We start from the raw sequence: 16,961 nt of genomic DNA, 5'->3' as shown, positions 1-16,961 counted from the left end.
CTCTCTCTCTTGCTCACGTAGTCGTTCTCTCCGGCTGGAAACTAATATTCGCGGTATATTACTCGCGAGAGGTCCGACAAGCAACAACCAACAGCCAACAACGATGGAACATGGCCTAAGAAATTCCCAACTTTTCTGTCGGCGCGAGCAACTTCGCCACGTTTCCTCGCAGATGCTGCTGCATTGTTTCGCTATAAACGAATATTTATTAGACGACCGTTTTTTCGTCAGCCCGAGAAATTTTCCGGGAACAGATACTTCTCGCAACAGAGTGTTGTTTAGCTCTCTTTTTTTCACTAAGAAAGTTTGCTCCGAGCAGAAGGGAGGGAGGGCACTGTTTCGAAGCTGCGCGAGTTTTCTCAGGTTATGTCAGGTTATGTTGTCGCGCGGTACACGCTAACTCCGTCGGTGATCTAGCTTGCACTGGAAACGCGATCGACGCCATCTGTATTTTCTTTTCGTCAGTCGAAAATGTTTTCGGGTAACGGTTTTCTGGAGAACTTTGAAGAAACTCGTCGCGTCGCAAGATTTACGCTGTCGAAGTTCAAAGGATATTAGAAACAATAGGGAGCGAAGGAATATGTTCGATCTAATTCTGACGAGAATTACGCGAAGGATCTTCGAAAAGTATCGTCGCAGCGTCGTGTTCGCGAGGTGAGATAAAATATGATTGGTTGTTCGGCATTTATGGAACGTGAAATCGCTTTATCGGATTCGACGGAATCGTTCAACGCATCGATGCGAAATTATTAAATTATGAAATTATTGTCATTTATAACGTTCGCGGCACGTCCGACGTCGTGTTTCGGCGATTAATACATTTTTGCGCTAATTACACTCTGTCGTACTCCCCGACGAACATTTCGTGGACAAGAACGATCGGATCTGTATGCATACAGCGACGGTGCAGCTGCATCTATTGTTATTTCCATTACGCGGGCGGCGCGCATTAACCGGTTAAATTTCCAATTAGCCGCGTCGACTTTACAGTCGGACCATATTCGATAGCAAATAATAAATGTTAATGAAACGAGCGGAAGATAGGGGAGGAGAAAACGCGCGATCGTGTCGCGACGTCGGGGCTAAACATATTTTATTTAGTTCGCTCGAGTGTGTACCAAATATAATGGTTGGCATAGATTGGCGCACGAAACAATTTCGATCTATTAATCGGAATCATTTCATGCGCGAATTATCGCTCCGACTGTATTAACATATAATCCTCGGGACTTCGACGTTTATTAAATGCGCTGTTCGTCGTTCGGGTAATTAATCTTTTGACCCGATAAGCAAATGCCGGATATCGCCCGTTCGCCTAAATTCGACCGCAGTGGATTAAACGAAATAGAAAATCGTATCTCCATTTGTTCTTGCTAAAACGTTAGTCACATTCTACATTCGTCAGTCTACGTAATTTTAGTAACATCTTCGCACTCGTCTAAAAATTATCATTTCTTCTGTCGATCGAAAAGCTATATAAGATCGATTATAAAATGTTACTTTATTCCAGAATTAAAACATAAAATAATCCGCTGTCGACAATAACGAGCGCGCCAATTAAGACAATGATGCTGATCTTTAGTCTCCGATCTGTTCGAACTTTACGATCGTTCGAATCGGTTGCGAGTCCATAAAATTTACAGTTCGTTGATAAGTAGCGTTCCGATGAACACGCTACGGCTAATAACTGTTATTTGAGCGTGTTAGCTGCTCGCTCGTCGTACGAGCGGACCGACGGTGCATTAGTTAATTACGGTAGAAATCAAGATGCAGCAGATCGTAATAAGATATATATTACTGCGCGACCGGCGTATCGATCGCTTTCGAAGGCTGAGCATCGGGAGAAAAGTCATTTCGAAGAAAATTAAGATCGTAATCCCGGCTCGAACTGCGGCAAATTGATCCCTCGCCGCGCGTCTCTTTGTGCCGCGGTCAGATGCATATCTGAAAGTTCATCGCGGAAATGTAATTAGCAACGTTTGATGTCCGATCAGAAACGACTCCTCGGAGAAGTCGGAGCACAACGGAAGTCCCCTCGACTTCATAAGCCAATTCTCGGAGCGAAGTTTCTCTCGTGAAGATCTCGTAGATCGCGATCGAGCCGGCGGCCCCCGTGGCCTGGTCGCGATCCAGCAGAGATCGGAAGATTTAGTCGTCGCGAAGAATCGATACGAGATTTACAAGCGCCGACACGCGCGAGCAATTTGCAATTAAAACAGAGTCTCGTTTCGTTGTAAACGATTGCCACCGACGAATTAGTAAACTACATTTTAATAGAAACTTGCGCGTCGATTGAACTTTGATTAAATTTCGCGGCTAACTGTTAATTGACGAATTTGCGTGTCGCGTCGACAGCGCGCGCCCTTTGTATAAATTAATTTAAATGACCAGAGTTCGATTAGAGCGTGATTCTAATGATTCTAATGGGATATATTGTAATTCGATTCACCGAGATTATTTACGCAGCGGGGAAACTAGATTATTGGACGTGATTGGGGGAACAATATTGTTGATAATTATCTGGGAATTCTGTTCGACCGCGGATACAATATCTAAACGCCCGAGTTGATTGGATCTCGAACGAGTCGTATAAACGAATGCCTGGGATTCTGTCGCGCGATTGTCCGAAATCTTGCTGTTCGAATTACCGTGCTTCAAACGTGAAAATATCAAAGCTTGGTCGACCAAGAAAGCTGTACAAAGATACAGGTTTTCACGAATTCGCAGGATAAATCGCGGGGTAATTCGCAGGGTAATTCCGCTGGTTTTCTATGAATGAATTCCGAACGGAGGGGCAACCGGCTCCCGCCGTTCCATCAGCAGTATCAACGCGTCCGGACAAGCTTATCCGCAGAGCCCGAAAATCGACCTAAAAACCTTTCATCAACCCGCATCCCGCGGCAAACACGCGAGCCCTCCTCCCTCCTCGCAACGGCCAAATAATAATCCATACTCCAACAATATCCCCTCGCGGAACGGGTACTTCGCAATATCAGCGGAAAGTTCGCGGTGCCTTTAAAAAGTCCTGGGAAAAGAGCGCGCGGGGTCTGGGCTCTCGGCAAAACGAGCCATCGAATTTCGTTCGAAAAGCGAAACGTTCCCCGCAGAATCCGTGCCGGCGCAACTTGTTAGCAACTTCTCTCTGTCCCAGTTTCCGACCGCAGGCTCTGCCGAGCTAACCCCCTCGTCCGGACCAAAATGGCGACGTCGCTGGGACTTGGACCGCGGTCTGGTCGGGTCTGGTCCGGTTTTCCATCGCGCGCGCGTGTCTGTGTATGCGTCTGGGTCGGGTCGGGCCGGTCCGAGCGTGTCGCGCTTCCTTTCGCGGCGGCAGCGTCTCTTTGAGCGTTCCGGCCCGGGTGTCCTCCGCGTTTCCCCTTCCGCCGAAAAGGACGGTCCTTTGAAACCGCTCTCTCGACTGCAGTGTTTTCCTCCGGCCGAGTTTCTGGCGGATATCCAAAAAGCCTGGCCCTTTGCTAACTTTCCGTCCCTCTCCGCCCGCCACCACCACCACCACCACCTAACCTAGTCCCTCTGTTTTTCTCTTTTGCTCCCCGGTCCGTGACATCGAGTGGGCGGATTTATATCCGGTACCGGGGGAGAGAGAATGCCTATCCCTGTCCGCGTCCCAGTTGTTTGTTCCGACGCTCCCCAGACGCGACGCGACGACGACGGCTTCAGACTAACTCCCCCACCCCCGCCCCCGCCCCTCTTCCCCATCCGGCGCGGTGGCTCGCGGTTTACTGCGGCGATTCTTTCCTTCGACGATGCGGATTTATTCGTCGGGAGCAAGGAGATGCGGCCTGGGAAAAACAGCCCCGGCTAAATTGCGATCGATAATTCGCCGCGATTTACGAGTCGCGAAAGCACGCCGGCCGCGAGCAACCGCCAAGGTCCCGGTTCCGATAAACTTTCGAACAATCGGACGCACGCGGCAACTTTCCGCTCGCTTTTTATTTGGTCGAAAGGGAAGGAATAGGAAATAGAGAGTGGCGAGTGTTTAATCTTGTGGTCCAAGTGTTATCTTAAATTGTATTCTATAAAATTGTATTCTATAAAATTGCAGTCTATAAAATTGCAGTCTACAAAATTGTGTTCTATAAAATTGCATTCTACAAAATTGTATTCTATAAAATTGCATTCTACAAAATTGTGTTCTATTCCAAATTCTTAGGCATTCTAAAAATCCTGGTAACATTCGTATAGCAATATAAATGAATTTCAGAACCTAGTTAAAAATTAGTATAACGCATATATATTTATATGTAATCAACGCGGCGATCAGCCTGCTAGCACTTTTGCGAAGCCATTCGCGCGTTTAGCTCGAATCTGCAAAATGCGAGCAGACTGAAAGAGCATTCATCGCGACGCAACGTTTCTCTCATTCGTTCGATTGCTTTGAACGTGCGGGACTTTTGATTTCATGTCGCTGAATTGCCGCGTTCGAGTATTTTAATCAATGTTTATATACCAAGTTCGTTGTTCCACTGTCGCCGAAATTCATTCGCGGTGGCAACGAAACGGCGAATGCGGCAAAAATATTGATCCGCGTAGCTGCGAAATGGTCACGTGCGTTGGCTTTTACAGTGGACGCGTGTTTCGGCAAAATATACATGAAGTTATTTATTCGTTTTCTGGACTCAGTTTTGAAAAGCAATCGATAAACGTTGCTTTTCGTTCAGGGAAAATTAATTCCGACCAGCACAACACCTGACAGAACGGAAAAGGGTTAAAGTGAACCAAGGTGCTTGTATAAAATAATTCTAAATTCATTAAGTTCGTAATAACGATCGACGAGAGAGATATCGAGGTTTCCCTGTCTCGTTATCCGAAAGGTCCATCGATGGAACAATAGCGGTAGCAGATCGACGCACGCGTCTTGCGACGTACGACTCGATAACGATCATAAATTGCATCAATTACGGGGGCTGTCTGGTAGCCGTTGAACGTTCGGTGGGCGACGCAGTTTTAATTACCCGCGACCGAGGCTCGTTACAGGTGCATTCGAGTGCATCCCCCGGTGTGCGTCGAGGCTCTCGGCTTGCCGGTCCCTCGGAGCCCGGAGCCCGTAGCCCGTAGCCCGTAGCCCGTAGACCCGGAGGCGCGCGGGAAATCAGTCAGAATCGTCCAATTGATCGTCGGTCCTTACGAGCACGGGTCGGGAACCCGCTCCGCCGGGAAGATTATTTAAATTGAGCAACGCCCGGCCGACGATTACCGGGGTCTGCGGTCTCGCTAATTGCATCGGCGGCGTGTTGCGTCGCGATGAAACGCGGCGCATGCCCGCCTCGCAACGGAAAAGATTGCCTCGAAATTCCCTGGCGAAATATTCCCCGCTAATAAACACCGTGCATCTCCATTTCGCCCTCTCTTCTCTCTCTCCCTCTTTCTCTCCTCGCCTCTGTCTCGCTCTGGTCCACGGCCTCTGGTGCCACTCCGAGCACCGTAATCCCAATAATTGTTAGGAATTCGACGGCTCCTCCTACTCGGCGAGCAGCGACGCCGCTTTCCCGTTCACCAGGAACGTGCCAACAGCCGTCTGACATTTTCGCGCCCGGATCCCCCTTGGTCGATTGCGGAATCATCGCGGTTATTTTGACACCGCGAATTAATAGATACCTGGTCGCACGCTCCGCGTTGATTGCTTAATCGCTCGCACCGCTGATGATACCGCCTCTCGAACTCCGCTGGATAACCATTTTGATGGAGCTCTTTTAGTCTCTCTCTCTCTCTCTCTCCTTCTCTCTTGCCTCTAGACTCTTATTGCGTTTGTTAATTTCAATTTAATATTAATTCTTCTAATAGATTAGAACCTCGGTTATTCGATTTTCTAAGAACCACCTGTTTTTTAAAACGCATATTACTCCTGCTTTCTACTCAATTTTTTACCGATATAAGAAACAATTTATTTCCAGTCATCATATTTTAATAGAATAGACCGACGCTAGATTCCTCGCAAAATCTATAGAGAAATTGATTAGCATCGGAACATCTGCTCGATGGAAGAGATAAAAATCGATGATAAATGAGTACCGCGTTGCTCAACGCTGTACAATCTCGAGTTTCTACATAGCTATCATTTTCTTTTATAAATGATCATTCATTACCCAAGGAGGCACTAGAAAGAAAGATTTAAATAGCAGATAATTACAGGATCGGGTCCCCTCGGCCGCGTGTCGTCACTTTTTCGACGCGTTAGGTAAATTCAGCGGGTGAAAGTGTCTAGGCTTCTGCCTCGAGACATAAACTTTCTTCCGAAATGTTTGTAAATCACTCCTAATCTCTCTCTCTCTCTCTCTCTCTCTCGCTTCTCGTCTCCAGCGAATTTCTTCGCGGCCCCCGCTTAATCGCGCCTCAGCCAGACTTCGTCCAATCGGAAAACAAGCAAAAGCTGTTTTTATTTATCGCCTTCTTTATTGCTGTTTGCGAAATCGCTAAGCCTGAATCGTCGCATAATTTTGCATGATGCAAGGCGTTTCGAAGACGAATTGAATAACCGGTTGTGCCTGAACAAAGGTCATTGTTCGATTTCCGATACTTTCGACTTGCTTAACTAATTTCCAATTTAGTAATCGCGTATCTCCTGCATTTATTATTCAGTGAATATAATTAGCTTTACGTGGGCGCGGTAAGGCATAATTTGGGTTGCATACGATATAAATATAATATATATATATAAATATATTATTTATATACAATTTTCAGAATTCATTTCCATTGTAATATATTCGAATGAATTGAAGTCGTCTAGGATTAACATTTCAATTTCGGTTTAACCCCTTGCACTACGATCCCCTTCACGCAGCGTTGATCAGCACTTATTTATCCTTAATATTTTTAATAAAAGGACCAGACAATTTTTCTTTCTTTTATTGTCTTTGTGTACTTTTGTTTCTAAGCTTTGATAACAGAAGAATTTATTTTTATTTCGATGTAGAAAAAATTGATAATTTATTAATTTAGTAGATCTTGCATGGAATCTGTATCACGAGTCTGGCTCGTTATAATAGTGCAAGGGGTTAATTAACGACATCGCCTCGACTTTCTGGGAATTTTAGTGGTCGATCGTGGCCGTCGAACGGGTTAAAAGACAAACGGTAACGCGCACGAATCAACGTAGACGAAACATTTAGCGAACGCCGGCAGTATCCGCCGACCGATTACGAGCGTTATTACGATTCGACTAACGGGAAAGTTCCCGAGGCCCCCCCCCCCCCCCCTCCCCGCCCCCCCCGGTGGAATCAAACCGCGCGCGTCGAGCAACGACTGGAAAAATCTCCGCGATATTATCCAAATCCGTTCCGGCGATCAACGAAATACCGGCGACAATCCGCTGATCCGGATAATCCAAAACTACACAATAAAAAAAGAGAGTTCCCCCGCCGGTAATTCCCACGGGCGATACGTTGCGCGTTTTTTTTTAAAACGAGACCGCGCGCGCGCGCCCCGCTTCCGCAGAAAATATTATTTTTTCGACACCGTCGCGCGCCCGTCGGACTCGCGAATTCGCGCGCGACGGTGTCCCCTCGATGTTTGCCGGCAAACACAATTTTCGAATTTCATTTCCGTGTGATTGGCATGGAGAAGCGAGAAAGTTTAAAAAAAAATGAAAAATAGAAGAGCGAAGGAAAAAAAGGGCGGCGCGCGAAGCGCAAACAACCGCGTTAATTGCGCCGGGATCGTTTCAACGCCCCGTTTATTTTCGCGAGCCTCCGGCGAAGGTACGCAAAATTCCCCGAGATATCGATGTTTCGCTGGGGAATCGATGGCCGGGAGTCGCGCGGGACCGACGAGCTCGCGGGAACTCTTCCACGGAGATTCTTTCTTCTCTTTCTTTGTCGAGGTAGAGAGAAGATCTCGCCAGATTTAAGGAGTCTCTCTCTCTCTCTCTCTCTCTCTCTCTCTCTCTCTCTCTGGCTCTCTTGTCCGCCGCTAAGTCGCTCTTAACGAGAGATCCGTTTGATTCTTCACGCAAATGATCCGCGCTCCTCCGGGCCACGGAACTAGTTCTCTCCTTGGCAGACGAGAATGCGGGGCCTTTTTGCGGCTCGCCGATGGAAAACTTTTCGAGTCCCTTAAATACAGCGCCGGGGATCCTCCAGCCGAGGAAATTCCAATTTTTCCTCTCTGTTTTCTGCCCTTTCGATCCTCGGACTGCGGCGCGAAAGTCGCTCTTGAGCAATCGCGACGACTCCACTCGTAATTGGAGTCCTCACAGAGCTGCAGCACGCTCCGTCCTCGGCGATTGTCGTCGATCGAGACGCGCGGAGAATAGACGGATCGTCTTTGGGAATTCGAACGCTGCTGAATTTTCCGTGCGTTTAATGGACGCATATTTGCTCCTAAAAACTAAGAAACATATTTAACCCTTTCGGTGCGAGTGCCGGATATATCCGGCGTCCACGCGACGACCGCCGGATATATCCGATGCACGTGCGACGACCGGTATAAATAACAGAATTTTACAGAAATAAATCTTAATATTTCATATAAGTACCTCTGAATATCTCTTAAGTTACAAGAAACACTTTTCTTAAAAAATGTCGTTTTATTAAGCACAGTTTTTCTTTAACGCTTAGGAAATATTTTCTTATAAAGGAGGACTGGTCACGTGCGGCGGCAATTTTCGGCGCGGGGCCTCGTACAGCGAGAGTGTCACGGCGGACAGAGTGCTCGTACCGAAAGGGTTAATAGACGGATATTTGCTCATAAAAACTAAGAAACATATTTAAGGCGCTCGAAGATAGCAAATTGAATTGGCACAGAGTTATCCTTTCCGTCGAGGATGAAACGCGTTCCTGGCGCCGCGTTCAAACAACGTTTCGCGCGAGCAACAAGAGCGAGCCACTCGATGCTATCTCCGGCTAATTTGTTTTGCAAGTTCGGCGGTTGGCCTCGCGTGCACAGGCGCGGAGGCAGTTTGAAAGAAAACGAGGTCGCTATACCATCGGACACCGCGTCGTAACATGCACAGTGTACAGGCTCGCGCGGGTAAATAGGCGGCGGTGGCGGCAGGGGAGAGCGGCGCGGAGGCTCGGAGCCCGCCGTATTTATGGCTCGCATAATGCCGTATTCATGCCTGACCTGAACTTCCCTCGAAAAACCGCGGCCGGGAGAGAAGTTCAAGCGGAACGGATCTCTCGCGGAGGCGATCATTGTTTCGGCTGTTTATTCACGAAATTCGCTGGTCCGGACCGGAGCATCCCTTCAAGAAGGCTCGTAATTCGATAAAGTGCCGTTGTGCGGCAACATTTTCATCCCGCCAATTAATTTTCCGTTCCGCTTGACGTATGAGACCGACGCGCCCGTCCGACGAGACCTTTAATTACCGTACGAGTGCGAAAGTTACCAGTTTTCGCTTCGAATTAATCATCGAAGTATTTTGCAAATTTTCTTTGACCACGTCATCATTCCCATATACACTTTGATTGCCCGGTAAGCCGGTAACTTCTGCTGGACACGGGCCTCCCCGGCTCGTCACACGTGCACCGGATATCGCGTCAACGACTCGACCGCCGTACATATTTTCAATTGTCGATCGTTCGATGTTTATGGCGGTTCGTAACGTTCGATACGTTTCCTCCCCGTTTACCGCTTTATTCGTGGCATTTTCATGGCCTTTTCATAGCTTCGTTAACCCCTTCTTTTACGACGTCGTGTCCGACACGTGGCGCGGTTCTCAAAATCCTTTTCACGAATGTATCCTCTTCGATTGATGAGAGGATTGTATCGGCACTACGCGCTACATTGAAAATTGCGAACGAAAATTGTCCTCGGTAACGGGGTAGAAACAGCAGCAAGGAAACGCGGCAAAATATTTGTAAAACACGTGGCGCGACGCGAGCGAGGGTATCGCGTAACACGACGGGACGTAGGGAAAAAAGCAGCTGCCGTTGGATTCGGCGAGCGGTAAATTAGTGTGGGTGTTCCCGGTAAACTGCATAAAATCTAAAATCGGCCATCTGGCTTGATCGGAACGGCCGGCAGATGGGTCCGCGGTGCCGCGGAACGAGCCCGTGAGCCGGCTAAATGGGACTTGATATCGACAAGCTTTTATTAATGCCCCGACGTTCACGAGCACACTCGGACAAATCGATGTAGAATATCGCGAGAGCCTACTCGCGGATTCTGGCCGATCGCCAGGCCCGATCACGCTCGGGCGACTTTGCAGCTGCAGCTGCAGAGGCTTCCTTAATGGACTCTTCCTCTAATCCCGGCTCTGATCCACGGAAGGAACGAACAAGACGAGAGCAGAGAGAGAGAGAGAGAGAGAGAGAGGATGCGGCGGAGGTGGGGCCGGCCGATCGAGTGTCCAGGTAAAGATACGTGACCGGTTTTCGAGAGTGGATCAGTTCCAGCGTCCGTGGATCACGGTAATTGCGAGGAGAGACCTTTGCCTCCATTTTCCTTCCCCTCTGCCGCCGCGAGCAAGACGGGAGAGCCGGGCCGGCTCTCTTTATATTGGCCGGACCCTCAAACGTGTCACCCTGGCCCGGTCCTCGCCTTCCTGGCCGGCGTCCTCGCCAGAAGACTCGTCGCCGACCGAAACAGTGGAACACGGTTTTCTGTCGGTGACTCGGGACGAAATTGCCTTTGAGCACATAATCTTCGGATAGTTTTTTGCTGGCCGGGAGTCCGGCCTCGAGATTGCAAAAGTGTATTATCAGTTTTATGGTCGCGCCATACTACCGAGGCTTCTTTCATGCGGCGGTTTTTACGTGGCACAGAGTTATGTCGATCTTTGCGCAAGGTTCGCTCATGGTTATTCATTCACCGGATTTCGATTCGTACGCAGGATTGCCCGAGGTTGTTAAACTTGTTTCATGGGATTATTGAATGAAACGTTCTTGACAGGATTAACTTGTGCGAGAGACTTCTTGATTATTTTCTCGAACGCGTTGCATTTATTTTGCTGACCACTATCGCGTTGAATTTTATTGGGTAATTTCTGAATTTGAAGCGTGAACTGTACGAAAATTAGAAGACTGTTCTCATTGCTTCTTTATTCTATTCATGATTAAAAATAGAATAATTTCTATAGTAATATAGTTATAGTTTTATCAAAGTTTTTACGAAGCTATAACTAAACTACAGATTATTACTGCACCATCACTATACTATACCCACCAAAGGAAGACATTGGCCCTTAATCTCCTTCTGCAATTAATGCTCGAACGATCCACAATCCAAAATCCAGCGCATCCAACCCTTTCTCCCCCGAACCCGTGACTTCGAAAAGTCGCCTCCTCGTCGCACCGCTGTCGCGCTTCCGCGTCCCCGCGTCGAATGCAACCGGTGCTCTAAAAACGACCGAAAGGCCTCCTCGAACCACCACCGGGTTCCGAAATTCCGGCTGGAAAAAGAGTCCGAACGAAATCCTCTCTCGGCTGCCGTTCGTCGACGACGCGGCCTCGAAAAGCTGGTCAGCTTCGCCGGTGGAACACGACGGATTTCTCGGTTGGAAATTGTTTGTCGGACTCGGGGATCCGCCGGCGAAGGAAAACAACCGACAAGAGGAGCAGACGAAAGAGCGACGACGAGGGGAGAGACAAAAACGGGGAAGAGAGACGGCTTAAAATCTCGCATGCTGTCGATTCGGTTCGCCGCGGCGGGCAAATAAGGGAATCGGCGAACAAACCTGCGCGTTTCGAAGGAACGGACTCTGCGCGAGACAGGGAAGAGAGAGGGAGAGAGAGAAATAGAGAGAGAAAGAAATAGTAGAAGCAAATGTACACGGAGGCTCGAAACACAAGGGGACACGTAAGGAAAAAGACGAGCGCTCGCGCGCGGAGCACAAAGGTCTCCCGATCTCGGGTCCGCGCTCGGCTCGGCTCGGCTCGGCTTGGCGCGCGGCGTGTAGCGCCGTCGAGAAGGAGAATAAAACGTCCGCCTCTCCTCAAGAACGAGTAAACGTTGACCTTTCGATGGCACACTTTCCCGATGGTGACGGAGGGTCTCCGTAGGAGACCTCTGGGTATCCTCTTCACCGCGTGGCACACATAGTTCAGGACGCGACCTATCGCGTCCGCCGCCGCCGCCGCCGCGCTATCTAACGAGGAAACGCTCGCGGCGGAGCCGTTCGCCCGTGAAGAAAGTCCCTAGGAATGTCGAGAGTTCGAGGAGGATCGCGCAATTTCTCTTTCGTTTCGTTTCGTTACGTTTCGTTCCATCTCGTCCCCCGTTTCGTCTCGTTTCGTTCCGCGAACATCGTCCCGTCAGACATATCCGGGTCGCCGCTTCCCGGCCTTCTTCCCGAGAATCACGTAACCACGGCTCGCGGATTGTTCGGGATAATTGATGGACGCATCCAGGGACTGGAACACGAGCCGCGCGTCGTTCGGGCTCAATTGTATTCCGGGCAGTCTTATCGCAGACATCGGCGAATTACTCTCGTTTATTTGTCTATTTATTGGACGGACTTCGGAGCCTACTAGTTTTTTAGTCCTTAACCCCTTGCACTGTTACGTCTTTCTGAACTACGTTAATCACGACTGTTTCGTCCTCAATAATTTCCTTGATGTCACGAAACGATCTTTGTTTCTCGGTTGTCTTCATTTGCTTAGATTCCTAGATTTTTATGACAGAGGATTCGAATTTTGTTTCGATTTAATAGAAACGATTTGCAGCCTTATTTATTGATTCCTTGATTATTATTGTTGTAATAAATCGGGGCGTGGTTCAAAACTATAATTATTTAATATGAAAGGTACAATTAGGTTAGGTCTCTCTGTGGACACTACACGTTTACGAGAGACAGAAGACGGCTCAGAACAGACAGCTGTACACAGTCTCGCTTCACACTGTAGCTCTCCAACGGAAACGGAAGGAGATCTCACGATTCATACATATCATATGGCGCAAAATACAAAATATGATAGCTAAGCTATATTGCAACATCCATTATTTCCAACAATTATACTGCGAGCGGTTAATTCGAGTGTTTTATGCATCGTACAACAAAGTGTCTCTCCTAAAACAACGTTTATAAATTACAATTCCTTGTCTCATGCAAAATTCAGAAAAGACAATAGTCAGTTCTACTGCAGATGGACCACCCTGTATATCCCACGTCCGAGTCCGCGTAAAATCAGCAAGCTTCCTGGTGTTCGGTTCATAATCGTTACGGAACAAAGTGCAATAAGTATCGGGATAATATGTTACGGGACGGAAGAATCGTATCGTAGAATGCATTCGATGCAATTAACTGCACGGGCGTGAAGGACGGTATAACTCGCGCCAGACACGCATACGTCGCGCGCTGCGAACAAAAGCCGTTGACAATATAACGACGGCGCGGCATGCAAAACGCTGGAAGGCGTTCCGGTCTAGGGGACTAGAAAATTGTTGCTTGAAAACTTTTCTCTGTCGCGAAATAACATTAGATGGGTGTATCCGTCAGTTTTCGGTTATTTATCGCTGGGACACGGGGCGTCGCGCGGCGCGCGCGTTTAAAAGTTAAAACGGCCGCTTCGAAAGTTTCAGCGTCTGCTTTTATGTTTGCTACATACGGTAGAGGAGAAAGGAATTACCCGCAAAGAGGCTATTGGGTTACGGAACGGAGGATGCGTATGCTAATCGAAATTTTTGCGCCGCGGCTTGCAGCTAACTGGTTATCCGACTGGAATCTCGTTGCCGGCTGTCTCTGTCCTGTCTTCGAACAACGCGTCGCCGCACAATGGTCCGGTCTCGAGAACCCGGTGACAAGTTGCTGGAACCTCTGTACCATCGATGATACAACGAAACATTCGCTGCTAATAATTATGAAATAGTAATTCTCGGATATTGATAATCAAATCTACTTTTCACTATATTTAATAATTGATAGAATGTAACATTCTATGATACAATGGAACATTCGCTGCTAATAATTATAAAATAGTAATTCTCGGATATTGATAATCAAATCTATTTTTCACTATATTTAACGCGTGCAGGTTACAAGTAATAACCAAGTAAAATAAAAAGCCTAAATAAATTAACCTAGTGTTAGCTCTATCAATTTTTCGAACTTTTCTGCATCGTAAATTGTTTCTCTAAAATTTAATAAATATCGCACACGATATATCTTCGAACGAAAAATCATGAATCTTTGATCGGTGGAGCAAGAAAGAATAGTTGATGGAAGTGTCGTTCCCGTGTCGCCGAAAAAAATCTCGTTAAATTGTACGTGTCGCAGGGTTTCGTTTAAAAATCCACGGAAAAGAGAATTTAATCCGCGCCGCTGTAAAAGAAGGGGCCGAGGATCGCGCGAAATCGGAATTTAATTTCGGGAAATCGTGGCGAGTCGCTGTATCTGGTTCCCCCACCCTTTCGTCGAGCGATTGAGTTTCGCCATTGGAGTCGATCCCGCGGATCAGTCTAATTGTCTGCGGGATACCCGGAATTCGCGGTTATTTCTTCTTTTTTTTTTTTCTCGTCCCGGTAACACGAGTTAAGCAACGCCCACGCCGAGACACCGTCGCGCCGCGACCACACGATTTCCGAACTTTCTCTGTCGCCCGGAACGTTTTGTCCTTCGCGTGCCGGCCGTGGATCGCTATTGCACCGTGATAGATCGTCTTAATAAATCCGATACCGGACCTGACTAATGGGACGTGCAGCGCGAATGTCTATACTATAAATCAAGATTATTCAAGGAGGTTTCACCCGTTCCTTCTTCTTAATTCGTTGGAATAAATCAGCGATTTTATTTCTTCGGTTTCGAAGAGAAAAGAATGTACACTGAATTTTATATATATCTAAAGAGAATAATTTCGCGAACAGTTTAACCCTTTGGCTACGGCAGACTTTGGCACGGCCGTAGTTTTTCGTTAGACATGCATTTTTGAGGAAGTATATTAAAGTATTTAAAATATTAAATTCTGTTACATTAAACCAATATTACTTGAAGAGAAGAATGATATTGAGATTTTTTACAATATATAACATAAATATTGCACAATATATAATTAATCAAATTTAATAATAAACGGGGTGGAAATTTGATCTTGACGCCTATTGGCGCCTACAGTACCGGGAAGCCAACATGTGTCGGACGCCAATAGGCGTCAACAGTAGTCAAAGGGTTAATAGATAAATGAACATTCAGAGTACGTTCAAATCAGCGAAATAAATTAAATACAGTCAATTGTCTTTGTCGTTGGGATTAATTTCCAAATAACACTTAATGCTGAATACTGTCTAGTCAAGAATTTTTCAACCGTTGAACCGTGTTTTATTTTCTTTCATCGCGCAGTTGGCGCAAAGATTTTCGCGTTTCTACGGCAACAAACGAGCGCAATTTGAAAATGGCTCGCGCGTTAACATCAAAACCGCAACGAACCTTTAACGAACCGTCGGGTCGCGTCGTTGAATGGTTCGAATAATCGGGCGAATTCAATAACTGTCCACATTTACAGTTTTTTTTCTCTTTTTTTTTTAATAAAGGGAAACCTCATTGTGGGCCGAAACGGTTCGCAAATGAATATTAACGAAACACGTAATAAATACGTGGTCTCGCCATGAAGTAACGTTACGCATGAATATTTGCGAGAGAAAGAGAGAGAGAGAGAGAAAGAGAAAGAGAGAGAGAGAGAGAGAAAGAGAGAGAGAGAGAGAGAGAGAGAGAAAGAGAGAGAGAGGGGTCACGGGAAAATGTCGCGGCGTGCGTTTGTAATTAGCGTAACGATGCACCGGGATACCGGGTTACACGCAAATTGCATAAATTCCAAACTTATCCAAATTACCGAGCAAAATAATTTGGACGCAGTCGATTAGTACCCTGGCCGGGGTCTACTCCGTGCACGAGTTCAATCAATGTTGATAATTTAGGACGCGGCCGTTGTAATGGACCGCGCGCGGCTAAACGCGGCTCCCGCGCCAACAATCACCGCGCCACAAAGGCCGTCTATATTTCATATAAAACATGCGATCGCGGTAAATAAACTAATAACAGCGCGACACGGTGACTGGAAAAAGAAACCTCTCGACGATGAAACATTTACGACAGAATCAAACTACGGATCGCGTCGAGTCGCCGCGTTACCAATGCCATAAGTCGGAGCAAAACGAGCCTGAAATCGAAAGCATTCGTCGCGGCAGGGTGCCATTAGCGCGGTCGCATGATCGCGGCGGAGCGCAGGAAGAACCGCCGGATAAAAGTCGAACGTCTCCAGAATCTAATTAAGTTGGAAAACGGCAATCAGCCCCGGCTGCAACAAATTCGCGATGGGGAAACCCGTAATGCGATCTCACCGCCAGTCATATTGCTTCATTCTCTCTGGTAACGAAGCGTTTAGGCTAGGCGAAGAGCGGTCGAAGAGGGGAGGGGGGCGAGCCACGACGGTCCTCGCCGCCTTTTGTCCCTTAATCGATTTCCGGCGGCGCGCGCGGAAGTTTGTTCGAACCTTTATCCCCCGTTCGGCCGTGTTTCGCCATCGAGCCGCGTAATTAATTCGTGGACACGCCGGGAACCGTTTAATGAAAATGTAGAACGCGGAATAAATCGGGGAACGATTTTCATCGTAGCAGCTCGCGCGCAGAGAGAGAGAGAGAGAGAGAGATCGCCGCGCCCGATCGGTATCGCGATCCTCCGGCCGCGATTTGTATTCCGTTTTCGGCGATTGCGATCTCTAGCGCGCGCGCGCGCTGGGGCCCGGCTGTTTCTCGTCCGTTCCGGCTGTTTTCCGTGCCACGCCGCGCCGGTGATTAAATCCTTTGACAGCTGGATCGATCAACGCTGACTTTCCTAAATTTCTCTCTTTGTGTGTGCCGCGAGCCGGCCCTCGGAACGTGCGCGCCGCGTCCGACGTCTGAAAGGATTGCTGCTATAAAGGGGCCCCCTCCGCTTTCGGGTAACGCGAGCAGATCAACCGACGCTAATCCGAAGTCGCCGTGTACTCGGCTTGTTGCAATCTCCGACAATACGTTTAGACGCACTGTGCACCTAATAGTATTTTATCTCCTGGATTTTGTGCATTTAT

The 16,961-nt window shown here is 47.7% G+C and overlaps 1 long non-coding RNA gene across 4 annotated transcripts in view; it reads left to right on the top strand.

The window, feature by feature from the left end:
• LOC144478980 (uncharacterized) overlaps positions 1-16,961 on the top strand; it is a 249,846-nt gene that overhangs the window by 126,871 nt on the left and 106,014 nt on the right. The window lies entirely within an intron of this gene.

Source organism: Augochlora pura, chromosome 3 (genome assembly GCF_028453695.1).
Source record: "Augochlora pura isolate Apur16 chromosome 3, APUR_v2.2.1, whole genome shotgun sequence".
NCBI classification, from domain to species: Eukaryota; Metazoa; Arthropoda; class Insecta; order Hymenoptera; family Halictidae; genus Augochlora; species Augochlora pura.
This window is presented reverse-complemented; position numbering and strand designations above follow the sequence as displayed.